Source organism: Mustela nivalis, assembly GCF_964662115.1.
Source record: "Mustela nivalis genome assembly, chromosome: 4".
Taxonomy (NCBI): domain Eukaryota; kingdom Metazoa; phylum Chordata; class Mammalia; order Carnivora; family Mustelidae; genus Mustela; species Mustela nivalis.
In genome coordinates, this window is record NC_139023.1 from 119,382,499 (window position 1) to 119,408,897 (window position 26,399).

The following is a 26,399-nucleotide window of genomic DNA, read 5'->3' on the forward strand; positions in this document are numbered from 1 at the left end:
TTGCTGTTCTTTCTCTAGCTTCTTTAGGTGTAGGGTTAGGTTGTGTATTTGAGACATTTCTTGTTTTTTGAGATAGGCTTGTATCATTATACACTTCCCTCTCAGGACCACCTTTGCTACATCCCAAACGTTTTGAACAGTTTTGTTTTCATTTTCATTTGTTTCCATGAATTTTTTTTACATCTTTTTTAACTCCCTGATTTATCCATTCATTCTTGAGTAGGGTGCTCTTTAGCCTCCATGTATTTGAGTTCCTTCCAAATTTCCTCTTGCAATTGAGTTCTAACTTCAGAGCATTGTTGCCTGAAAATATGCGGGGAATGATCATAAAGTTTTAGTATCAGCTGAGACTTGATTAGTTACCCAGGATGTGATCTATTTTGGAGAATGTTCTATGTACACTGGAGAAGAATGTGTATTCTATTGCTTTCGGATGAAATGTTCTAAATATATCTGCTATGTTCATCTGGTCCAGTGTGTGTCATTTAAGACCTTTATTTCCTTGTTAATCTTTTGCTTAGATGTTCTATTTCAATGAAAGGAGTCTTAAAGTCCCCTGCTATTATTGTATTATTGTCAATGTCTTTCTTTGATTTTGTTATTAACTGCTTTATACAGTTTTCTCCTCCCATGTTAGGGGTATAGAGATTTAAAATTGTTAGATCTTCTTGTTGGAGAGACCCTTTAAGTATGATAGTGTCCTTCCTCATCTCTTTGGCTTAAAATCTAGTTGATCTAAGCATATAACCCCAGCTTTCTTTTAATGTCCATTGGCATGGTAAATTTTTTTCTACCCCCTCACTTTAAATCTGGAGGTGTCTTTGGGTAAAATGAGTTTCTTGCAAACAGCCTGTCTTTTGATTGGGGCATTTAGCCCATTTACATTCAAGGTAACTATTGAAAGATATGAATTTAGTGTCATTGTATTGCCTGTAAGATGGCTGTTACTGTATATTGTCTCTGTTCCTTTCTGGTCTATGTTACTTTTAGGATGTCTCTTTGCTTCGAGGACTAGTTTCAGTATTTCCTGTAGAGCTGGCTTTGTGTTTGCAAATTCTTTTAGTTTTTGTTTTTCCTGGAAGCTTTTAATTTCTCCTTCTATTTTCAATGACAGCCTAGCTAGATATAATATTCTTGGCTGCATATTTATCTTGTTTAGTGCTATGAATATATCATGCCAGTCCTTTCTGGTCTGCTAAGACTTTGTGGATAGGTCTCTTGCCAATCTAATATTTCTGCCATTATGTGTTACAATGGGACAAAAGGCCTCTTGTCCCAAGCTCTTTTCAGGATTTTCTCTTTGTCTCTGAGACTTGTAAGTTTTACTATTAGATGATGGAGTGTGGACCTATTGTTATTGTTTTTTGAGAGGAGTTCTCTGTGCCTCCTGGATTTTGATGCTTGTTTCCTTCCCCAAATTAGGGAAATTCTGTGCTATAATTTGCTCCAATATACCTTCTGCCTCCTCTCTCTCCTACTGGGATCCCAATTATTTTAATATTGTTTTGTCTTATGGTATCACTTATCTCTCAAATTTTCCCCTTGTGATCCAGTGTTCTTTGTCTCTCTTTTTCTCGGCTTCTTTATTTTCCATCATTTGGTCTTCTGTATCACTAATTCTCTCTTCTGCATCATTTATCCTAGCAGGAAGAGCCTTCATTTTTTATTGCACCTCATTAATAGCTTTTTAAATTTCAACTTGGGTAGATTTTAGTTCTTTTATTTCTCCAGAAAGAGTTTCTGTAGTATTTCTAGGTTTTTCCAAGCCCAACTATAATTGTTGTTCTGAGCTCTAGTTCTGACATATTACCAATGTTTGTATTGACAGACATCATTCCCCAACAGTCATTACTGCCTCTTGTTCTTTTTTTTTGCAGTGAGTGTTTCAGCCTTGTCATTTTGTCCAGAGAAGAATAGATGAATGATAGAATGAAATGCTAAAAGGGTAACAAATACCCCAGAAAAATATACACTAACCAAATCAGAAGAGACCCAAAACCAGAGGGAGAAAGAAAGGAAAAAAAAAGTATGATTACTCTGGTGAATAGAACAGATACACACTTGATTTGGGTTGTATTTTGGTCTGTTAGAAGAAACCCCCAAATTTAAAGAAAGACACACACACACACACACACACACACACACACACACACGGAATATGAGTGGAAAGATGAAAATTAAAAATTTTTAAAAAAAGGAATTGATAAGGTGAGTAATTAGTTAAAAAAAAAAAAAAGAAGGGAATGTGATTAGTCTGGAGAGTAGAACAGAGCCATACACTAGATTTAGGTTGTATTTTGGTCTGTTAGAAGAAACTGTATCCCAAAATTTTAAAGAAATAAAAACTTACCTGTATATAAAAAATAAGGTTAAATACAATGAAGGAATAGAATATGACTATAATAATGAAAATTAAAAAAGATTTTTTAGAAGATATTGAAAATATACAATATTTAAAATAGGTTAAAATAGGGAAGAGGAAACATTAAAAATAGGGAAAGAATAAAATGGTGAAAATTTTAAAACTTTAACTTTGAAAAGACTGAAGAATCCTGGGGAAAAAGCCATGAATTCTATATGGGGTGTTCCCCTAGCACTGGTGTTTTGCAGTTCTCATTGATCAGTAAACTTGGTCTTGGCTCAATGATCTTGCTGATCTTCTGGGGGAGGGGCTTATTGCAGTGATCTCAAATGTTTTTGTCTGAAGCGGAATTGCACTGTGTTTGCCAGGGGCCAGGCTAAGTAACCTGCTGGGGTTCATTTTCAGTAGCTTTTGTTACCTGTTTTCTGTAAAGTGTTGGTGGATGGGACTGAAAATGGTAGCCTCCCAATCTCCAGCCCCAGAGGAGCTGAGGGCTTGGAGCCTCACTCTTCCATGCACCCTCAGCGAAAAGTTGTCAATCATTCCTGTCTCCCTGGCTGCACTCTGTGCTCACCTGGGCTGTGACCGAGCATTTCTATCCCTGGTGTATAGCCCTGTTTGGAGTCTCCAAAATCAGCAGATTCCTGCCACACATCCCCATGCCACTCCTCCCAGTGGAGGAAGCGGGGAGTCTGCCTGGATCTGCACCTTGTGGGGTTTCTTCTTGAAGAGAAGTGGCCTGAGTGTACATTGGATCATGATTTAAGGTAACCCTGAGCTGAGAGTGCACTCCTCTGCTCTAGTCTCTGTAGCCAGCCTCCCCACTCTGATACCTGGGAGCTCTGCCATACTCAGACATCTCTGGTCTTTTTGTGGCCCAACAGGTCCTCAGACCACAGTGTCCCAGTGAGGGCTCCACCCACCCATTCTACCCTACTCTTAGCCTCTGGAGTGATATCTCTCTGAGGAGAAGACTTCTAAAAGTTTTGATTTTTGGGATGCCTAGGTGGCTCAGTTGGTTAATTGTCTGCCTTTGGCTCAGGTCATCATCCCAGGGTCCTGGTATTGAGTCCTGTATCAGGCTTCTTGCTCAATGGGGAGCCTGTTTCTCCCTCTGGCTAATGTTCCCTTTGTTCATTCTCTTTCTTCTCCCCTTTTCTGACAAATAAATAAATAAATAAACCCCCAAACTATAAAAGTTCCAATATTGTGCTCCACTGCTCTACTGCTTGCTGGGAGCCAGCCTCTCCCTCATGGTCTTTCTTCTCTATATTGCCTCAGATTCACTTCTCCACACATCCTACCTTCCAGAAACTGGTTGCTTTTCTGTTCCTAGAATTGCTGCTCTTCTTCTCTTTGATCTCCCATTAATTTTGTTGGTGTTCAGAATGGTTTGGTAACTATCAAGCTGAATTCCTGGGACCAGACAAAATTTAGGTATCCTAGTTCTCTGCCATCTTGCTCTTCCCTCCTAGTGTGATTTTTTAAAAGCTGACATGTATGAAATGATCTTATTTGAGGGAATTAACTTTTCTATATTTTAAAGAATAGACTTAAAAGACCATTTTGATCATCTCAATATTATAGAAATGAGTTGGTTGAGAATCAAAGCTCTAAATAGTAAAATCTACCTCTAAATCTATGAACAATGTTGGTATCTATTATTCTTGATAAATTGTGTCATAAAGAATTAATACCTAATGGAAGAAAATGGTTGGTTTTAACCTATTCTTAGGTGACATTCTTTTTTATTGCTGAATAGTATACTACTATATGAATATATCATAATTTATTCATTTTCCTGTTGGGGCACTTTGCGTTGTTTCTAATTTTTACCAATTATAAATAAAGCTGGCATACACATTTATGTACAAGTTTTTTTTTTTTTTTTTTTTAAAGGGAATTTGTTTCTGTTCTCTTGGGTGACTATCTACCAATAGAATTGTTGAGTCATACTGTAGGTATATGGTTATCATTAAAGAGAAAAAAACAACACTGCCAAACCATTTTTTCAAAGTAGTTTTATAATTTTATACTTACACTGTTAATGTAGGAGAGTCCTGGTTTCTTATATTTTAGCCAATATTTAGTGTTGTTAGTCTTTTTAAATTTTTGTCATTTTAGTGTAAAATGGCATTGGTTGCAGTTTTAATTTGCATTTTTCTGATGACTAATGATGCTGAACACTTTTTAATGTGCTTATCGACTATTTATAAATCTCCCTTTTCAAGTGCCTACTCAAGACATTAAGAAAAAATGTTTTATCATTGAGTTGTAGGATATTTTTATATAATCTAGAATTTGATTTGAATTTGATAGTATCATATAATTGTATCAAGAGTATTTTCAGCTGTTTATCAGGATTATTTTCTTTTAGTCTGTGGCTTGTCTCTTTCATTTCCTTAATGGTGACTTGGATAAATGGAAGCTTTTAATTTTGGTCAAGTCTATTTTTTTTTTCTATTATGGTGCTTTCTGTGTCCCAAGAAGTATTTGCTTACTCCAAGATGAGAAAGTAATTTTCCTTCTACAAGATGTATTTTATCCTAATAGCTTTACAGATTTTTAGCTTTTATGTTTCAGTGCATAATTTATCTCTAATTTTTGTGTTTGCAATGTAAGGTAAGAGTCCTGTTTTTTTTTTTCCATTGATACCCAGTTATTAAAAATTAACTTTTGATATCAAAGCTTAGAATGCAATAACTTAAAACCATGAATGCTAATTATATTGTACTATAAATAGATATTTATTGTATTTATTGTATATTTATCTATTTAATCAATAGATATTTTTGCTTGTGACATGGTTTTCTTATAGATAGACCCATTGCCAAGACTCATAGTTAATAACTGATTCCTGTTCAACTTGAAATTAGAGTAAAACAACATCCAAAACCTTGTCTTGGCCAATAGATTAAAAAGATAGAAAAATTCAAGTAAGCCTTTTTTCCCCCAGATTCCCTCCTGAGAAAAATAACAGCAGCAATGATGAAAACAAAAGCTGAATTAATCCCACACAGTTTTATGATCTTTTAGTGTCTATGATCACTGCTTGGTTTATATCTGTTGCATATTATATCTTTTCTCTTAACATATGGAAGAAGGCCCTTCTTCATGTAAATATGCTAGTTCTAAAACAATGCACAATGATATAAAACTCAGCATTACTTGTTGTTAATGGGTAGAAACCCACCACAAAGTTGTTTAAGCAAAAAAAAAAAAAAATTTTTGATTAGATAATGTAACTTGAGAATCCAAGGGCTGAGGCTTGTTAGGTCAAATGTGAATTGAAAATTTTCCTTGTGTAAAGAAAATATTTTAAAGAGGTTAAAGAAATTTGATAATTTTTTTTAAAATAGTAGAAGTGGTTAATTGTCCTCTTTCTAAAAGAGTGTTATTTGTAGATGCTAAAACTGTATGGAGATGTAAAAATATATTCTAATAATCAACAACAGGACAAATTACTTAAATAAAATAGAGGTATTTGCCCCAGATAGTAATAATATGATTTGTATCAGTGTTCCAGAGAATAATCTGCAACTAGAAAAAAAAACCCCAACAACCCTTGGTTTGTTAACTCAGATTAACAGTACTTCCCCCCGCCCCCATGTTCTAATTGGAGTGGAAGAATCAGTTTGTTGAGTTTGGTGTAGTAGGTATTAATTTATGATTTTTATAAAAACCAAGGAACCGGAGAAGAGGGCTAGTGCTGTGCAAATGACCTCTGGGATCCGGCTAGGACTCAGATGCTCACTTCTCTGCTGAGGTGATTACCATCCTTGTTTGTTTTGACATTTAGAGAGACTACAAGTCTCACTCTGTGCTGTTTGCAAAAAGCTGAGCTAGTTGAAAAGCAGAGATTGACTGTATTTCTTCCGGTGTTTTGGTCTGCAGGCGTTTGTTCCTCAGCCCTGTGGTATACAGGGCCAGGGCTGCATGGAGCAGATTGTTTCTCCGGGTTGTGCTGACGGGCCACTGGTGTCGTAGTTCCTGATAGTGGCTGCCAGCAAACCTCATTCCTTTTCATTTTGCCTGGTCCTCATTTCACCGGAAAACACAGCAGCTGTAGCCGCACACGGACTTTTTCCTCTTTCCCTTTCCCCCTCTCACCCCTCCCTAGACCTCTCTGGGCTTTGACGTCATGTGTGCTCCTTTCGGTTGCCATAGCAACCCCATTCCCCAAGCCCTCTGTCCGTCTCCTCTGGTAGGTTCCACAATGGTACAGGCAGCATCACGCTGCACAATGGTTTCCAGGCAGTGAAAGAGGGTGATTCAGCAAGCCACTCTTCTTCTTCTTTTAAAAAAAAAATCCTCCCCTTCTTTTTTTATTTTTATGGGGGTGGGTGGTGCTTGTTATATGCTTACCTTTTTCTTTTCTTTTTTCATTTTTATAATCTTCCTTTTTTCTCCTCACCCCTCAATTCTTCGGGGCTTGAGTGACTTTAAGATTGGGTTTTCTTGGAAATCACCTGTCTATCATTAATTTTAAACCATTTCCCCACCTCCAAAGAATCTATTCCTTATTACAATTTGGAATGTGGTTAATGAAAAACAAGTAGGGAGGATTTCTGGGGCAAACACTGCTGGATCAGGATCGTAGTTCTCAAGCACGGAATGGTAGGTGGCTCTTTGCTCCTTCTGGGTTCTAACCTGTTTTTTGGAGGGTGGGGTGATGCCTATTAATTGCTCCTGGTGGGGTGGGAGAGCGAGCATGGGAAAAGTGGGAGTGATGGGATGGAAAGCAGGTTTATGAAGTGAAGTACCTCTGAGGCAAGAAGCCACCAGCCTTTCCTTCTGTGTGGAGCATCTCTCTCCAGACTTGGGCGTGTGGATACCTTCGTATTCGGAGTGAGGGTTGGCAGAGGGTGGGAGGGAGCTTTCTTATTGTGACCAGGGGTTTTTAGACCAATGCAGAGCTACAGAAGGGAAGAGAAAAACAGCGGGGGAGAGAGGGAGAGAGTAGGGGGAGAGAGAGAGAGGAAAAAAAGAGACAGAGAGACAGCGAACAGCTGTGCTTATTAGAAGTGCTGACCTCAGTCCTATATCTAAGAAATGCTCTGGGTTCCATAAAACATTAAAAAATCACGTCTTTAAGTATGCATTTATGTTTACTTCCTGAGAGGTGTAATTTAAATAAATATTTTGGATCATATTTATTTATAGTAGAGAATGGTATTTATATATCTTAGCTGCAAAACTAATGACATTACTCTTGCAGAGACATTCTAGGCTAAATTCAGGCCAGGGAGAGGAACACAGAACAGGGATCAGGTAAGAGATTAGAAGAAACATTGGCATTGCAGTAGCATAGGTAAGGGGTCCCTTTAAGAAAGTGATCTCCTAGTCACAGCAGGCAGCATTTTTTTTTTTTTTTTAAATGGCAGGGTTCCCATATTCTGTGCTGGGATACTGTGTCCCCTAGAAATGTCAGATCTCTTTTGGGAAAAAAAAAAAATCAGAAACGAGCATGGCAATATACTTACCAGAATTTATGCTTTTGTGCCTGCAGCAAAATAAATGTGATTTATTAGAAAATCTTTGAGTATATCAAGGTTAGAGATTGTTCAAGAAAAATTTTATATGTATTTTTTTTCCCTCCACATTTAAATCTAGAGGCTGTCTCTGCTTTTACCTTCTGACACTTAACTTCCCTGAGTACTACCTTTTAGCTGTAGAAAAAGAATGGCTTATCCCATGGCAGGAGGCTCCGAAAGAATCACAAGGCTGTTTACATGGGCTGTCTTTGCTGCAGAGCCCTCCAGGGTCTGTGCAGCAGCCCTGCGTGCTGCTGGGGGGTTGACGGCAACTTTTATGAACGAACCAGAAAGAGGCAGGCTAAGTCATGGGACAGAACGCAGTTCAGAGGGAAGGAGAACAAGTGCACTCAGCAGTGCTAGCCCACGGTCTGATTTCTCCCTTCATCGCTCCTCTGCTAGCTGTCAGACCCTGGAGGATCTCCCAGAATGCTGATCAACATATCAAAAATGGTTGCAGGAATGACCACTTCTCTCAGAGAGGCTTCTGTACTTGTTCTACCTTAGGTGAGCCTCTATGTTTTCAGTACAGATAGCGACGCTCAAGAATGAGCTCACGACCTTCTGACTCTACTTCGGAACCATTGGATTTTAGGGGCCAGACAGCTCGGAGAGAGCAGTTTTGCTGCCTTTGGCATGTATTCCCTTTCCTGCCTCCATCTCACTCTTAATGGACACAGAGTACGGGTTAGCTTATTTTATTACACAGAGCAAACTGGATTTTCTCTTCCCTACAACGGAACTATAGCAAATCAGATGACAAAGGTGGTATGGCCTTAGATATGAAACAGTCTTCCTGCTTCCTCATCTGCACATCACTCCCTCCTGTTGTAGAGTAGCTTTAATTTGATGAGCTCCTGGTGTTACAGAATCTTTGCAGTACTGGTTAAAAAAAAAAAATTCTTGATGATGAGGCAGTAAGAAATCATATGTAGAGTGGAAAAATCAGCTGCCTCCAGCTTCCTGCTTGCTTGCCCCAGAACAGCATCTGCTGTTGGGAGGAGTGTGTTTGTCATGCTCGAAGGGGATGTTTGTGAACAGATCCCAGAGGGACCCAGTGTGTTTTGCTGTCATTTTCTGGTATGTCTGCACCTATTAGTATTTAATGGTTTCATAGGACGTGGTCAGTGTTTTTCAAGGTTAGAATGAACTGAGACTTGATTGTGGATGCTAAAAATAAATGTATATTTTTAAGTTGCAGGAAAATTCATAAGATTTCCTGGGTTAATATATATTATAGGAATATTATAAGCAAAGGGGATTTGCCTAACCTCAGTAATGTGAAAAAGCCTCCCATGTTTAAAGGTAAAGCATCCCATATTTAAAGGCTTTTTTTTTTAAAGCTTTATTGTAGCTTTATGTAAATGAATTTATGTCTTTGGATGTAATCTTAATGAAAAAGTCTTTTAATACTGATGATAAAAATAAAGACAAATTGGGGGCTTTCTTGTTTGTTAAACGTGAGGGCAGATGCTCTCCCTTCCTGTATTCATTCTGGCTTCAGGTCACATTTGCAGCTAAAAGACTTTGCATGGAATTTGTGTGTACAAATCGAATGATTGCTTAGTTACTTATGAGAATAATGGGTCTCAAAGCAAGGGAGTCTTCCTTCAATTAGAAGAAGTAAACAAACTGACACTTAAAATTCTTTCTCTGTTGCCTTTACTATTTCCTCTTGCAGTGTCCTTTAAGCTTTTGGTTGGACATTGCAACACTTAAGCAAAAAGAAGCACAAAGTGTCCAAGAATGACAGGAAGGAGTACAATGCTGTATTTGCTGCAGGCTGAGTATTTCCTCCCCACTACACTTGCATCTCTCACACCTTCTGAGGACCACTGACTTGCATAAAGTTGGGCCTGGAGACTACTGGGGGAGTGCTTATTGGTAAAGAAGAACAAGATCCATTTATTTCTTTCGTATATTAAACATATTTATTGCATTATATAAGTCTGAGATGGGACACTGCTGCTGATTCAGATAAAAGATCATGCTGCATATTGATCATTTCTCTTTGAAAGAGAAAATGCAATTGAGAATTGGAGCTCGAAATTTAGAAATTTACCTATATATAGTACCTATTTTCATAGCAAAGTTGTATGGTTTTGACTAAAGATTTTTCAGTTTGAGTGCATTTTATCCATAAGAGAAAATCAAGGCAAAGAGGGGGAAAGTGAAAAATCTATAGTTTTAAGTATTAACCTACCTCTCTCTCCCCATTTCTTATCATGAATCTTGGTAGAAACTCCAAATGGAGAGCTCAGGTAATATTGAAAATCCTTAAAACAAAGAACCTTTTTGGTATGAGAAGTAAACTCAAATTTATACTTTTTTCTTCTTTTTCAAAGATTTTATTTATTTATTTGGCAGAGAGAGAGAGAGAGATCACAAGTAGGCAGAGAGGCAGGCACTGAGAGAGGGGGAAGCAGGCTCCCTGCTGAGAGTCTGCTGCGGACCTCGATCCCAGGACCCTGAGACCATGACCTGAACTGAAGGCAGAGGTTTAAACCACTGAGCCACCTAGGCACCATATACTTATTTTTGCTAAAGAATTTTTCTAGTTGAATTGATGTTTTGGACTCATAATAAGCCACTATGGCCTTTCTCACTGTTCTTATCTCTGAGATGCAAAAGCCATAGGCTTATAGAACTAATGCTCCTAGGAATGGAAATTAAAGTTTTGAATGGAAAAAAAGATGACTGAAGTTTCCTTAGAAGCATTCCTAACCCACAGTCGCTCTGAAATCCCATATGGTGGACAGGTGTAAGGTGAAGTTCTTTTACAGAGCCATCAGGCATTTGTAGACTGGCCTCCTCAGTAATAAACAGGATTTTTGCTACTGCGTGTGTGTGTGTGTGTGTGTGTGTGTGTGTGTTGTAGAAAACAGGAAAAAGATGCTACCACCCAACAGTGACTTAAAAAATACTAGAAATACTTTTTAGTGACTTCTCTTCCTAGAAGCAAAACTGTCTCCTGGATTTTGTATGTTAACCTGCCTGGGTCCTCCACGTGCTTCCGGAAAATGAATTTCTTCAAGTAACTGTCCTCTTCTCACAGAAGATCTGGAAGCACTGATAGTGAAGTGACAGCTCTCAGGCCCATTTATCTGGCAAGGTTTTTCAGTGTCCATACTTCCACCTTCCTAGCACTTATCACACAATACAGTAATGGCCTCTTCCTGTTTCCTGTGTTTTCTACGAAATTATAATCTCTCAGGTACTGACTGTGTCTGTTTGGCACATTATTGGGACACAATAAATATTACTTGGAGGAATGTCTTCTGTGTACAGATCTCTGCTAAGTGCAAAGGAAGGAAGTGTTTGGAGCCATTTGGGGAGATGAGGTTAAATAAAGATGGTATATAATCAAGGGCTCTATTAGTAATTTGACAAGAAATAGAACAGAAATTCAGAGGAGAACGAAATACATGTGACATTGGAGGCTACATTGAGATGTCTGGGGACATAGTGGGGAAAGAATTCATAGTAGTAAATTGTAAGCACCTGGCCAGGAAAGGGACTCTTATTTGGAGCAGAGAGGAGGTTTATTTTCGGTATGATGGACATACTTTCCAAAGTTCTAGAAATCAAAACTTATGGTTTGATAATGGGTAGGGCATTGGAAACTGGCAAATCTTGGAGAATCTGGTCCAATATAATCTCAAAAAAGGAACAGTAACAGATTGAAGTTGCAAACCTATTTTTGTAACTAGATCAGATTATGGGAAAGCATACATACAGGTCTGTTTCCAGCTTAAGAACAACTTCAAAAAAAAAAAAAAGAAAAAAAAAAGAACAACTTCAGTTTAGTTTTATTCTATTTCACATACTTCAGAGGTTTTTGAACTTCTCCTCCTCCTTTAGTTGGTAGGTAAGAAACCCATCATTCCAGTGAAATCTTTCATGAAAAGCAGACTGTATAAACGTGTAACAGTGGCGCTGTCCCAGTTGAAGCTGAGTAGGGTACCTTGTGTCTCAAAACCAAATCCATATCACAAAGCCAAATACCATGTCAACTAAAGTAATAATTATTAATTGGGCTTATGTTCAGATTTTAAAATATCCAGCTACTCTGGTGTTGGTAACACCAAAGTTCTTTTGCTTATAATACATTTGGACAGAGTGAACTACCTTCAGGAGTCTTATTCCCTCATCCTATGTCCCATCACTCATTTCCAGTTGCTTTTGTCAGTCTTTTGGTTTCCTAAATGCAGATGAGATTCTCATTTAAGTATTAAGATCAAATTCATTTTGTGTCTTTGCTTTGATTTTAGGCTAGCGTGAGGAACACCAACAGCAGGACCATCTCAGATCTTCGTTATGGCAACTCATGCAAGAAGCTGTTGAATTAGAACAATTTCCTATAGATGAGAAACCATACAAGCAGTGGTGAGTCACAAATTTAAAAATGTTCCTTAGCAGAAAACATGTGATCCCCATAACTTTAAATATTGCATGGGATTTAGTATGGATCTGAAGAAATACTGTTCTAAATAATTTCAACTAAAGAAGTGAAAATCAACAGGACAGAATGTTTAACTGCTGGTGCCACATAGAGCAGCATGAAGTCTCGCGGTGCATGGGTGCATTGTAAAACACCACAGTGCTACCACACTCCATGATACCAGTCCGGTAAGACAGCTCTAATGAACAATTTCATGTGCCTGAGTAACAGCTGGTAACAATGTTTTTCAGTGGCTTTTTAAATTTATGACATAATTCTGTATTTTACCAATTCATCCCCTCTGGTAGAAGAATTGGTTCTGAGCTAAATTATAATGCTCAGTACCTTTCGGAGAGACACATATACACACATTCTTATGTAAATATATAGGAGTATATAAAGAATGTATATTATATATATATCAATATAACATTTAGATCCTTGGAAAAAAGGTGAGAGAAATCATAGCACAATTTTATAAAATTAAATTCATAGACATTTACTCTACAAATCTTTTTGCTTAATACAATTATATTAAAAGTAGATCTAGTTTCTCTGTTAGTTGGGATAATTTTGAAAACTTGCTATTTTATAAAAATATCAGCACACACAGGCAGAATTTTTTTAATCAAATACTTGATGCTTTATAGTCACCAAAGTCAATAATCAACAGACTCCAGCAGAGATGAACCAATCATAATCTGTCAAATAACTTCTTTGAGAAATAGTGCATGACAGTGGTGTTTGTAAGACTCCAGAAGAAGCTGTTTTGTACTAGTGATCAATATATCTCTTTCGTTTGCTTAGTGGCTCATATAACACTGGGTAGGTAGGCTGTCTTGGGAATTAATGCATGAACTATAACTGAAGAAGACTGATGAAATTAACCCTATACTTATTTCACCTCATGATTTTCATTATAGTCTGCTTATAGTGGATATTGAGAAAATATATATAATTGTCATCATTATGCTGTGCTTAATCAACATGTATTAAATGCATGTTTGTTATGAAAGAGAATAACATGTTGCCAATAATCAACTATCGTGGATCTAAAGTAAGGTCAATTTTATATGGCTGAATGTGATATTTTGGGTAATGCGCCCCTTCCAGTGATGTAGAAAACATATATTGCCCCATCTTAGACATTTATTCATTAGGCAAACATTTGTTGAGAATCTGTGATGTAGATATTATCCTTAACTCTTGCGATAGTTGAAAGAGGTAGTGCCTGCCTTAAAGGAGCTTTCAGTCTAAAATGGTACTCATGATAAAATGTGCCCTTAAGTGGGGTGATTTATTCCAAGAGTGTGTTCCTTACACAGAGCGTTCTATGGGTGGACTTGGGGTGCTAAAGGAAGTGCAGCAGAGGAGAGGCTAAGACAGATGGCATGGGGAGTTGTCAAGGCAGACTTTCCAAAGGGAGTGGTATGTTAACTGAAAGTTAAGGATAATAAAAAAATAACCAGAGGAAAGGGAGCAGGGGGAGTATTTTCCAAGGGTCCAGATGCTTGGCAGAGTATGCTTTTTTGCAAGTTCTATGTCTCATTTACTGTGTTAGGGCATAAATGGGGTGGTGGAAATGAAGCTGAAGAGGGTACAGGAGATATACCATGAAGTATCTCTTAAAGATAAAAAATTTGAATTTTATTCCAAAATGAAGAGCTTTTAAAAGACTAAGTAGGAGAATGACATGATCAGGTTTATTATTTAATTGTGAAATATAAATAGACTTAGCAAAGTGTATAAGACAAATATGGTTTAAAGAACAATTACAAAGCAAACCTCATTTAACTGCCATTCATATTGAGGAATAAATTCCTAGTAAATCCCTATGTTCTCCTTTAGAATCACATACTTTTTCTTCCCCATTAGGGATGACCACTTACTGCTATCCTACCTTTTGTCATACCTGTTCCTTGTTCCCTTGCTTTTCTTTGTAGGCTTTCCATTTTCCAGTTATAGTATATGTATATATGATATATATAATTGAATTTGGTTATATATATATATATATAATATATTGTTAATTAACTGATTTTGCTAAACATTGTAAGATTTTTCCATATTAATGGAAATTAATATAATAACATATAATAATGGAAATGAATATAGTTTATTCATATAATTGTAGTTTAGTCATATAATATAGTTTATTCATATAATTGTTGTATAGTATTCTACTCCATGAATATACTAAATTTACTTTTCCATTTTACTGTAGGTGAATATTTGGGTTGTTTCTACATTATTTTGCTAGTATGTGTGCATGACCTGAGTCTATTTACATATAAAAATAAATAATTTATGTAAATATATTTGTTAAATATTATAAAGATATTTATTATAATTATAAATACATTTATAATAAAGTTATTAAGTTATATATATATAGTTGCTTGCAGATTCTAATATACATGTGTAAGGGCTTCTTTTGGATAAATATTGAGGAAAGGAAGTACTGAATTTGGGGGTGTGTGCACATTTAGTTTTTCTAGTTTTTCCAGAATATCGTCCCCAAGCAGTTATATCAGTTTACACTCTCACCAGCAATATAAGAGAAATTCTATACTCCCCTAACATTTGATTTATAAGTTCTTAAATTTTGCTAATCAAGTGGATACGTAATTGTACTCATAAAAATATTAATTGGCTTTTTGTTGATTACTAATGAAGAACATCTTTTCATTTTTTATTCGCCATTTGATTTTCTTCTTTTGTGAAGTACTGCTCAAGTGTTTTTGAGATTTGTCTTTCAAAATAATAACTAGCGTTTACTGAGTTCTTAGGTGTAACAGCATTGTACTAAGCCCTTTGCAAGCATTTTATCTCTATATCATCCTATGATTTACAGATAAGGAAATTCAGGGTTAGAGAGGTTAAATAACTTACTAACAGTCATACAGCTAAGAAGCAGTGGGCTTTAGTATTCAATCGCAGGGCTTTCTGACTCCAGACTTCCTCCATTTTTCAGATAGTGTTTGGGGGAAGATTAGATAGGAGCCAGAGGGAACGCCCAAGGTGTGAGAATCCAATTTAAAAACCATAGGAACATAATCCAAAGAATCACCAATAAAACATAAGTACAAAGCAACTGGACTCAGTAATGAATGTCATGGGTGAGGAAGAGGTAGGACATATGAAAAATCTCTAGTTTTAATACCTGTTCACTAGGCAGAGTCAATATTATTTATATGCTGTATATTTACATTCCAGTTGTTGTGGTAGGTTTTAAAAATTATGATTCCATGATTCAATAAGAAATGAATTTAGTTCAGGGGACCGTAAAATTTAGGGTAAAGAGACCACAGTGTTTATTTGGATCAACTCTTCACTGTTTTAAAATGTGGAACTTGGTGTGAAAAGAGTTTTAAATGCCTTGCTTAAGCAGACATGTTGCTGAGTGTCAGATGAAGAATAGATAGCAGGCCTACAAAGAATACAAAGGAGTAACAACTTTCCTGATTTTTAAATTAATAGGTGAAAATACAGTCAATTTATCTGCTAAACATTTTTTTTAAATCAGTTGCCTTGCCATCATTGTTAGCAGGTTTATTTAATGTGGCCCAGAATGTTATCTTCTTGCCCTTGATTCTACCAGTGAAACCACCAGATCTGATTTGCTGTTGTTACCAACTGCGAATTGTTACTGTTGTTACCAACTGCAAGTTGTTACTGCCCTACTTATTTTGATGTACTCCATTGCCTGTGTAATAAATTTCTTTCACCTTACCATGTACAGCATTCCCATCCATCTCCATTTTAGGAACTGATAATCTTTTGAATTGCTTGGGGATGCTAATGTGCTTCATTCTCATAACACACACTCAAGTGTTTCTTACCTCTGTGATACTTCATACTGTCTATCTTGCCCAAATTCACTCCACCCAACTTTTAGTTAGTCATTTGCCATCTTTTAAGACCTTTGCAGACCTACAGCATGGGCACCATCTGGGGCTTGATAGAAAAGCAGTGTCTCAAGTTCCACCCAGATCTCTTGACTCCAAATCTTTCAAACAAGATTCTCAGGTGATTTAAATTTTGAGAGGTTCTGCTGAGACTCACTCTAGATTTCATTAGGTGTTATTTCCTTCCAGAAATGTTTCCTGACTCCTTCCAGTGGCATTCCTTTCTAGTGTTCTCACAGTAGCCAAGGTAGATCTATCTCATTGCATTACCATGATGTTTTATTAACTATTTATGTATCTGTCTCTGCAACTTACTTGTGAGTAATTTGACTCAGATCTAATTATCTTTGAGTTTTCCATCCCTAGCACAGTGCCTGAAACATGGTAGCATTACACAAATGTTTGTTGAGTGATTGTTTGATGAAAGAAAGAAAAAAGAGCAAGAGGGAGACACATAGAAAGATAGAAACAGGCAGAAAAGATAAAATCACAAGCAGAAAAGACACACAGCCAAAGGACTACATAGAGAAGTAACTAGACTACAAAAAATTATGCCTGTCGATACAGACTGGAAAGCAGCCTCACAGAGAGACTACAGTCTTATTTAAGTAGACTGAGTAGTAAATATGAGTATTGTTGGCCAACTCCCTCAGATGCAAAGAATACCTTAATTTCTCATATAAAAACAGTATAGTTTTATGGTTATTATTTTTATTGAGCAAATTTTATCAAAATTTGTTTTATTTTCCGAAACAAAGTATTCTACTTAACTAGTCAGAGACTGTTCCGAATATTATGTGAATGTGGATAGAGGATTCAGGATTGTTTTGAAGCTGTGGGGATGGAAATAAGAGACCAGTGAGTAGAAAGTAGGCATGATACATAAAAGATCTTTCTGATGATTAGAATTATCTGCAAGTTTGTGCTTTTAGAAGAATAGCAAATTTTCCAGCATTGCAAGTATTTAACCATCTTCATGGCTGACCAAATATTAAGAACATTTTAGAGGTGCTACTACTTGATAGGGAAGATTGAAGTCAATGACCTCTATAGTCTAGGGTTCTTAGGAATTATGAGTCTAGTATTGTTCAGAGTAGTGCAGGAAGAATGGAGGTTATAATAAAGATTATAATAGTGGATAACATTTCTTGAGTGATTATTTGTGCCACTCACTGTTCAAAGCACTTTGCATGTACTAATTTACTGAATCCTCACAGAAATCCTACTGAGCGTTTCCATTTTACAAATGATGACACTGAAGCCTGGGAGCTTTCATAACTTGCCCTTGGTCATGCAACTAATGTTGGTAGAGTCCATGGAGTCCAACTTGGGAGCACTTCTTTTTTTAACCACTGTGTTGAATCCTTCTTAGTATTAAAGGTGAAAGTTGGACTGACTAGAGCCTTAAAACATTGATGTGGTTTGAATTCCAAGAAAGTGTAAAAACAGGAATTCCAAGAAGTGATAACAGCATAATCAAAGTAAAGAGAGATAGAAATGAACATAACAGGTTTGTGGAACCAAATACCTTATAAATGAGATGAATAAGAGGATATTCAGAAATTTGTTATTATAGTGCAATATTGTCTTGTTTTTCAATGGCTGCAAGTTACCAAGATGGGAAGCCAAGTCTTTAGGACTTTTTCACCCTCAAAAAACCAACATAACTAGCCCCCATATTGTATACAAATTTGAAGGCTTTTCACCAATTGGTGGAACTTTAGTCTGTATCTCCTAGGAAAATAGATTTGGGACTGTCACTGTTTGAGAGAGCCTAAATAATTTGATGTTGTATCAGGAAAAAATAATGTTGTCTTTACAAGTTGGCACTTTACTGGAGCTTATTTGAAGAGTGAGTTAACATTAATTTTACCATATCTCAGATCCTGCATAGAGAATTCCAGGTATTCCAATAACCACTGCTAGAGGAAGTACTATAAAATAGAAGTAGGAGATCTTAATGAAAATGTGGTTAACATAAAAAATATTTTCAGATTAGGGCTGGTTGAAAAATTTAGTCCATACTTAAGCAGATTCACAGCATGTGATAATCTGTATTTATAGTGCAGATACCAAAAATATATGCTGGATACTTCAAAGTTTTCTTTCTAATTATACTTTTGGAAGTTGTAGGTGATTTGTTTGTTCTTTAAAGGCACACTTTTAAGCTCCTTTAGATTTGAGAGTGGATATCTTTGACAATATTGTCTTTAGAAAATCCTTTTATAAATCTTAAGAATCAGAATAATTCTGCCTTGAAATTTAGTTTAATAAGATTTAAAGCTATTGTACTTCCCAACTGCTCCCAAAAAAGGTTGAATAAAATATGTTAGGCAAAAACTATGTGAAATAGTGGGTAGAAAACAAATTAAGCTGTTTTTCATGTTTTGTGAATTTCAGCTACATATATCATGTCACATGTCTGTTGACTGTCCTCTTGCCAAGCAGATTCGGGTCAACAATGTGGAATGTCACGGGCAATCAAATCTCATATGTTGAGTTTCTTTTCTAGTCTTGGTTCTGAGTACAGATGTCTGACTCTGTGTCATAATTTAAGGAGCCAAACACCCTTTTGTTCTCTGCTTCTAAACCTGATATAGTATGTGAAATTCTCACTTACTTCTCTTGGTTGAACACTGTTACTCTTAAAATAGAAATGTTATGAAGTAAATTGGTTGGTTAGCTAACCTGGGAAGCTGGTGTCAAATACAGTACCTTTTTTTTTTTTTTTTTTTTGGTAATATCCAACATTTCCTCAGTGCTTGCTCATTGCCAGGCTGTGTCCTCAGCCATTTACATGAATTAACTCATTTAAGATGAGGGTCTTACGTGATAGCTGTTATTAGTATTCTCATTTAACGGATGAGGAAACTGAGCACAGAGAAGTAACTTGTGCAAGGTGACCTATGAGTCCTGGAATTGAGATTCAAGCCCAGAGAGTTTCAAAACTCATTGTTTCACTGCCCTCCTAGTTGACAATGGTGTCAGAAGGGTGTTTAGTTATTGGTGTCTGGTACACAGTAGGTGTTTAGTGAATGGTGAATAAGTGTTTGAGGCCTTTATATGTTGACTGCCCAGACGAAAGGCAGGCAAGTCACACAGATCAGCTACTAAAAAGGCTGAAATTTCCTACTTGTTAAACATCTCTAGAAAATGTTTTTCTAGAGTCTCCAGTGCTGTGTATCTTTTTTCCAGTACTGCTCTAGACTCAGCTCTTGACCTTCCAGAGAGGAGGAGCAGCCTTTGTTTCCCTGACTGGCTCTGTGTCACTTCCTTATTGCCATCTCTTCTTCAGGCTGCCGCAGCTTTTCCTTATGTCTAGAAGTTTCCTTCTCCCTCTCTTCCGCGCCTTTCCCGCTGCCACTGCGATTCTATCTGGAAAACTATCCTTCAAGGTCCGGTTCACACCCACTGCCCTCTGGGAACTCTTGCCCAACTGTCATTCCCACTCCTTCATTCTCCCAAATTGAAATATGTCTAAATAATATATATCCAACAAAGTGGTATGGGCTTTCGTGAGACACCTGGCTTTCAGTCTGCTTCTGCCATGCTGTGGAAGTTTCCCTGCCAGGGCCTTATTTTCCCCACATAGGATGTGCCCCTGTACTTTTATCAAGACAGTACTTTGCTAGGGGTTTAGCAGATTATTTAAAAATTCTCATCATGTAGTTTCTGGGAAAGGAAGAGACCTTGATGTTAGGTTCTCATCCTGGCTCTGTCACTAATTAATATTCCTTTGGGCAAGTCTTAACCTAGCTGAGCTTCAACTGTGTATGAAGGAGTTGTGATAGGTGATGTTTAATTTTCTTTTTAACTGTGAAAACTCTATGTATTAAATTGTACAGATTGAATTAAAGCATAGGATAATACCCAAAAGACCAGGGCTAGCGGACTACCTTAGTGAGGGTAGACTTGGCCTGTGAAGGGACCTCATAAGAATGGAAAGCAGCGTCATAGACAACTGAAAGGGAAGAATAGGCCAGATGGAGGTTTATAAGAGTCTGGAAGATAGACTTTCCATGCCCAAGTTTGCTCTAACCCAACCTCTTTAGTTATCTTTAGCCTCACATTGTCACTCTAAATCAAAAGATAAGATATTTGAATTATAGGAAGTCACTTCTAATTATTGAGACTTTATTATCCATAAAGGTAACTTATGCACAAGGCAACCAAATGATTGCATCTACTTTCCAGATTTGTATCTTTCTTTTTATCTTAAAGTTATCTGTTGTTATCAAAGGGCTGCTATGTACAAATGTTTGCTTATCCTTTTACTAATGAGGGACTCTTTAAAAATTTGCCTTTAAAAATTATGGTCTCTAAACTGTACTGGGATTTTCCCGCATATCAGTTGAAACTATTGGCATTTTGATTACCTTAGATATCATATCAATACAAGAGATTTGGATAAGGGTTAATGGATATTTTCAATGGGAAGATTACTGTGGTAGAATCTTTGAAGAATGAGTAAGACACAATTCTTCCCTCTCGCCAACTCTTTCCTCCTTTCCTTTTCCTTCCTTCCTTCTCCCTCAAATACTTACTGGCTGCCTCTTCTGGGCTAGGTGCTGCAGCAGCAAAGATAAATTCTATTTAGCCTTGCCCTTAAGCAGCTCACTACCAAACTTGGGGCCTTTAGATGGGGAGAGAAAGGGGAAATACTTGTAAATAAATGAATCCTCACATAGGATAGTTGCTTTAATAGATATTGAGTTTAGGGAGCAGTCAGTTACAAACTCAACTACTCAATTGGGATTCTGCAGAGAGACATGAGTCTCAGTGTTCTATAGCAGCAGTGCTCAGAATTTGTGGTCTCATGATCCTTTTACGCTCTTGAAAATTATTAACCACAAGCTTTGGTTTATGTGGGTTATATTCATTGGTATTTACTGTATTAGAAATTAAGACAAAAATTTAGAATATTCATGTAATTCATGTATGAATTAGCAATAGTAAACCCATTACATGTTAACATAATGTATCTTTTTATGAAAACTACTTTTTACAGAACAGAAATAGTATAGTTACAAATGGTATTGTTTTACATTTTTGTGAATCTGTTCTATGATTAGTTTAAAAGAAGATGGCTGAATTCTTTTTATATACTTATGGCTTTAACCTGTTGTTATAAAACATACCATGTAGTCTCTGGAAGACTTTACTGTACATTTTAGAGTAAATGAGAATGATGACAACAAACCGTATCTTTATATTATTGGAATTAGTTTTGACTTCAGGAAGCCCCCTGAAAGGGTCTTGGGGGTCCTTAGGGGGTCTTGTGTACTATAGCTTGAGACCACCAAAAAGCATTTGCTGTATATAATGCATTAACTTCTTTTATGCATCTAGAATGGTATGTACTACTTAAAAACAAAACAAAACAAAACAAAACATAGTGTGCTTGATTAGTCACAGGAGGAACTCCAGATGTGAAAGACTATAAGACTGTAACCTCCATGAAGGCAGAGAGATCATTTCTCTTTTTCACTCAATACCCATCACAGGTTCTGACACATAGGTAACTTTCTGGGAATCTCAATGATAGAATATTTTATTTTACTTTAAAGATTTTATTTATTTATTTGATAGAGAGAGATCACAAGTAGGCAGAGAGGCAGGCAGAGAAAGAGGGGGAAGCAGGATCCCCTCTGAGCAGAGAGTCCATTGCAGGACTCAATTCCTGGACCCTGGGATCATGACCTGAGCCAAAGACATAGGCTTAACCCACTGAGCCACCCAGGTGCCCTGAGAGAGTATTTTAATAAGACAGATGTACTTTCACAAGTCACTATAGACCTAGGCAGAATATAGTGAATGCCACAAATAAAAGTTAAGTGTGTGTTGTGGAGTTGGAGGGAGAGGCCATTTTTAACTGGGGCATTAGAAGGGAGTCCTGGAGGAGAGGGCATTGGAGTAGAGTTGTGAAGATAATTTTAGTAGTCAGTGTTGGAATTGGCAAGGTTACTTCTAGAAGAGGAAATACAAGGAACAAGGAGCAGAGTGGGTTTGGGGTTCAGAAGTTTAGGTTTGTGTAATTTAGAGATGGAAGACATGGCAGTTAGAGATATGGTGGACAAAATAGATTAGGGACAGACTGAGGAGATTGTGAGTGATCTATGAAGGAATTTTTAGTCTGTCTTTATAGATAATGAGGAGCTATTGCTATTCTTTGAACAGGCTTAAGTAAATGATTTTGGCAGCAATGTTGAGAGTATGGAGAAGAGAGAGGATGGAAGCAGGATGAGCAGTTAGAGGGAGGAAAGGAATGATAATCCAGTTTGAAGAAGAGATAGTAAGAACCAGAATAAGTGGAAAGGGGTCCAGTAGATAGGAAGGTCTCTGGATTTTAGGTAATTTGGAGTAAGAAGTTATAAAAGAGACAGTGCTTCAGTCAGTAAGGAAGGGAACTACTGAGTTCTTTATGATTTCATTATAAGCCAAACCACAGTATTAAAAAGTAGTTTTACACAGGTCCTTGGGCTTTGGTTTTTCCATATGTAGAATATAGAAATGGATTGCTTGCCTATTTGTGTCACAAGAGTCCATGTAAGGATAAATGAGCTCTTTTGACAGAAAGGCGCTCTATTAATCTAAGCCATCAATAATAAAAATGAGAATGTTTGCCAGGTGCTTTTGCTCCTGTGTTGAAGGCTGCTATGTAAATATGAAATACAGCCTGGACCTATTGTCACTGTTAATAATAGTAAAGTCATTACCACAAAATGCCTACGCAGCAAAATTGTTCTCTGTCAATTCTAAAGTGAGAAGATGAAGCCACGCATGGAAGTCCATTCTGTTTTGTTTATTATGAATTTTGCTTACTGTAAACTATTTTCCTGGTTAGTAGAGAAGTCATTTTAATAGTATTTGGATTTCATTTTATCTCATTATTTGCATCCTTCTTTTCTGGTCAGGTTTTCCATCATTATCAAGGCCCTCATTATCCTGACTTTTCTCTGTGCACATGGAACAGCATTTGCTATGCCAGTACTTGTATCTGTGTTCTTGTCAACTGTGGCTCCTTTCATTAATTTAACATATAGCTATATGATATGGTGGTCAAGCATATAAACTCCAGAGTTAGACTGCTTGGGTTTAAATCCAAATTCTGTTACTTTGTATGAGATCCTGGTTAAGAATGTTACTAATAATGGTACTGATCTCATAAGGCCATTGGGAAGGTAATGAAGGAAAAGAACAGAGCATTAAGTGCTCAGTAACTGCAAGGGTTTGTTTTGGTTTGGGTCAAATTTATTATCATTATCATCAACATATCTTTTTCCTCATCAGGATCCTTTTCCATACCTTTTTATTTTCTTAAATTTTATTTTATTTCTTTTTTCAGTGTTCCAAGATTCATTGTTTATGCAACACACCCGGTGCTCCATGCAATACATGCCCTCCTTAATACCCACCACCAGGTTCACCCAACCCCCCCATCCTCATCCCCTCCAAAACCCTCAGTTTGTTTCTCAGAGTCCACAGTCTCTCATGGTTTGTCTCCCCTTCCGATTTCCCCCAACTCCAACTTGTATCAACATGGGTGGGTCTGGAGGAGATCATGCTGAGTGAAATAAGTCAAGCAGAGAGATTCAATTATCATATGGTTTCATTTAATTGTGGAGCATAAGGAATAACACGGGGTCAATCAATCACCTTTTCTTTACTGAGAATAACATTTCTTAGTATTTGAAGAGTATTGAAGAATTCCCCAAATTTTAAATTTTACTTATTTTCCATATATCTGCCTTTCTATGTTTTTCTCTCTCTTACTGGGCTTTCTTGTATCTAGCAAATCAAGTACTTAATTCTGCTGTGAATATAAGGGATCCAATAACTTGTTCTAACCTTCGGACTGGTATTATTTCCCATGGCACACTGCTGTACTCCCACACAATTTTCCTGTAAAGAGAATTTTTTTTGCCATCTTCCTTTTTTACTCATTCTGATCTGTAACAGTCTGTTTCTGTCCTTGCTATTGATCATGTCTCTAAAGGCACTTTCCTATATTAGCTCAGATTCACTGAGATCTATGTGGCGCATATATCATGCGGTGGATATATAGTGCATGGCTGGGGCTACAACAGAAACTGCTCTACTCACCAAACCAAGGCTCGTTTTTTAATTTATGTAAGTACTTTAAGAGTTTTTAGATGACTGTGGTCCTGCTTAGCATTTAGTCAGTTGTTAAATATCTATTACTGTTGTTAAGTAATGTTTATAAATTCCTGTGAGTTTTGGTCAAGTATATCATTGGCTGATTCTTCTCTTGTTGTGGTTTCATGGACTGAGTATTCATTCACCATTTCTCTCTACATTGTCTCTAACTTCTATGGGACAAAAACCAAGTGAAGGCAATGATGTTGCTTTCTATGAAAAATTGATTCATATTTGTTAATAGTGAACCTATTCAAATTGTAGAGAGTGGAATGAAAATGATTTTTGAAAATAGCTGCTAACAGAGGAGGAAAAATGATTGGGTAGTAAGGCAAATCAGAATACGTTAGCATTTAATCAGCTTCTTCTTTTACTATTCCAGTATTGAGTATCTGTCTCAATCAGAAACTGTTTAGAAATTGTAGAAATTGTTTAGATGAATATACCAGGAGGGAGTTTCCCTTTTGGAAATCGTGATACTCAAACTGATACTAGGTCACCGAGATTTTAATCTAGCACCTTGGCTTTACCTATATTTCAGAATGGGGTACACTTTAGCCATCTGTTAGTTGTGTGATCTTCCATGTTACCTAGTGCCGGGTCTCTGTTTTCTCATCCGTAAAATGGGACCAACAAAATCATCTGTCTCATAAGGTAGTGCTGAGAACTTAAATTAATTTTCACAAGAGGTATAAGATGAAGAGATATAAAGTTATTAGAATAGTGCCTGGCACATAACAGAATTTCAATACACATTAGCAAGTATTATTACCTACCTGAAATAGTATGGTGGTTTAGAGCTTGATTCTGTAATCAGATTGCTAGGTTTGAGTTCTAACTCCATCACTTATTGCTTGGGTGGTTTTGGACCCCTCTTATAACTTCTTTGATCCTCTGTTTCATTTTCAGTTCAAACAATGGTGATATCTACTTCACAGAGTTTATGTGAGGAGTAAATGAAAATCATTTAGTATCGTTTTCATTGGCTATTAGCTATTATTTTTTTTAATCCTTATGACACATCTAGTAATTATAATTATAAATACTTACAGACTACTTAGTCTGAGCCAGGCAATATCACAAGTACATTCTATATCTTATCTCATTTATTCTTCATAATACTCACAATGACGTAGGTACTATTGTTATTATACCCATTTTACAGATGAGCAAATTGAGGTACAAAGAGGTTGGGCAACATGTTCAAGCTGTGACAGTTAGTGAGTGACAGAGAAGAATCTGTTAACTTCTGCATTGTACTTTACTGCCTCTTGTGAAAATAAAGAAAAAATTTGAATATGATGCTTGGAGAATAAAATTAGGCTGTCAGGCTAATGATTGAGGTTTTCACTGTGTCCTATCCTCTTTCAACCTCAACTCTGTTCATATAGTGACATAAACCTGGTTAAAATGAAGGTTAGGAAGTAACACTAAAGAAGAAAAGAAGGTGAGGTGGCATCATGAGAGGGGAACCTGAATTCTCTGTGGTTATGTAAGGGAGTGAAGTCTCCAGTCTTTTTTTTACCCAAGATAAGATCCCGCTGTCTTGGGGATGCAGGGAGAGCAGTGTTTACACAAAGACTTTTGGTCGTATTTCACTTCAACTTCTTCCCTTTCTGGCTGCTTGCCTCAGTCACTGCATGACACTGTCTGAGGCCCCAAGCGACTGTGCACATTTACCATTTCTTTCCTTTTAGTTTTTTAAATCTTGTGTTGTTGGGATTGATGTTCTGGTGACAGTTGAGATGACTTTGGTCTGCAATCCTGCTCTTACATCCTGTATGGTATATGATATAGTAGTCACCGACAGCAGGGCATCGCGCCCAAGGGCTTCCTCTTTCCAGCCACACAGATCAGATCCACATTTCCAATCTGACACTGGGCAAGCTATGGAAAAGGTAGAGAGCTGGGGAATGTATGAAAAAAAAAATGGTCTATAAAATAGTACTCTGCTCTTTATGTAAGTGAGATGATGTACATGGACATGGTTTTCAGAT

The 26,399-nt window shown here is 36.9% G+C and overlaps 1 protein-coding gene across 8 annotated transcripts in view; it reads left to right on the forward strand.

Annotated features, from left to right (window-relative positions):
• MAPK10 (mitogen-activated protein kinase 10) overlaps positions 1-26,399 on the forward strand; it is a 606,385-nt gene that overhangs the window by 276,753 nt on the left and 303,233 nt on the right. For 4 of the 8 annotated variants that reach the window (XM_082726660.1, XM_082726659.1, XM_082726663.1 and 1 more), the window contains one exon: positions 12,168-12,282. The gene's annotated coding sequence lies outside the window, so the exon portion shown is untranslated. Of the gene's footprint in view, positions 1-6,545; positions 6,980-12,167; positions 12,283-26,399 lie in introns of those variants that run through there. The other 4 variants (XM_082726665.1, XM_082726658.1, XM_082726662.1 and 1 more) reach the window with 3 other exon arrangements.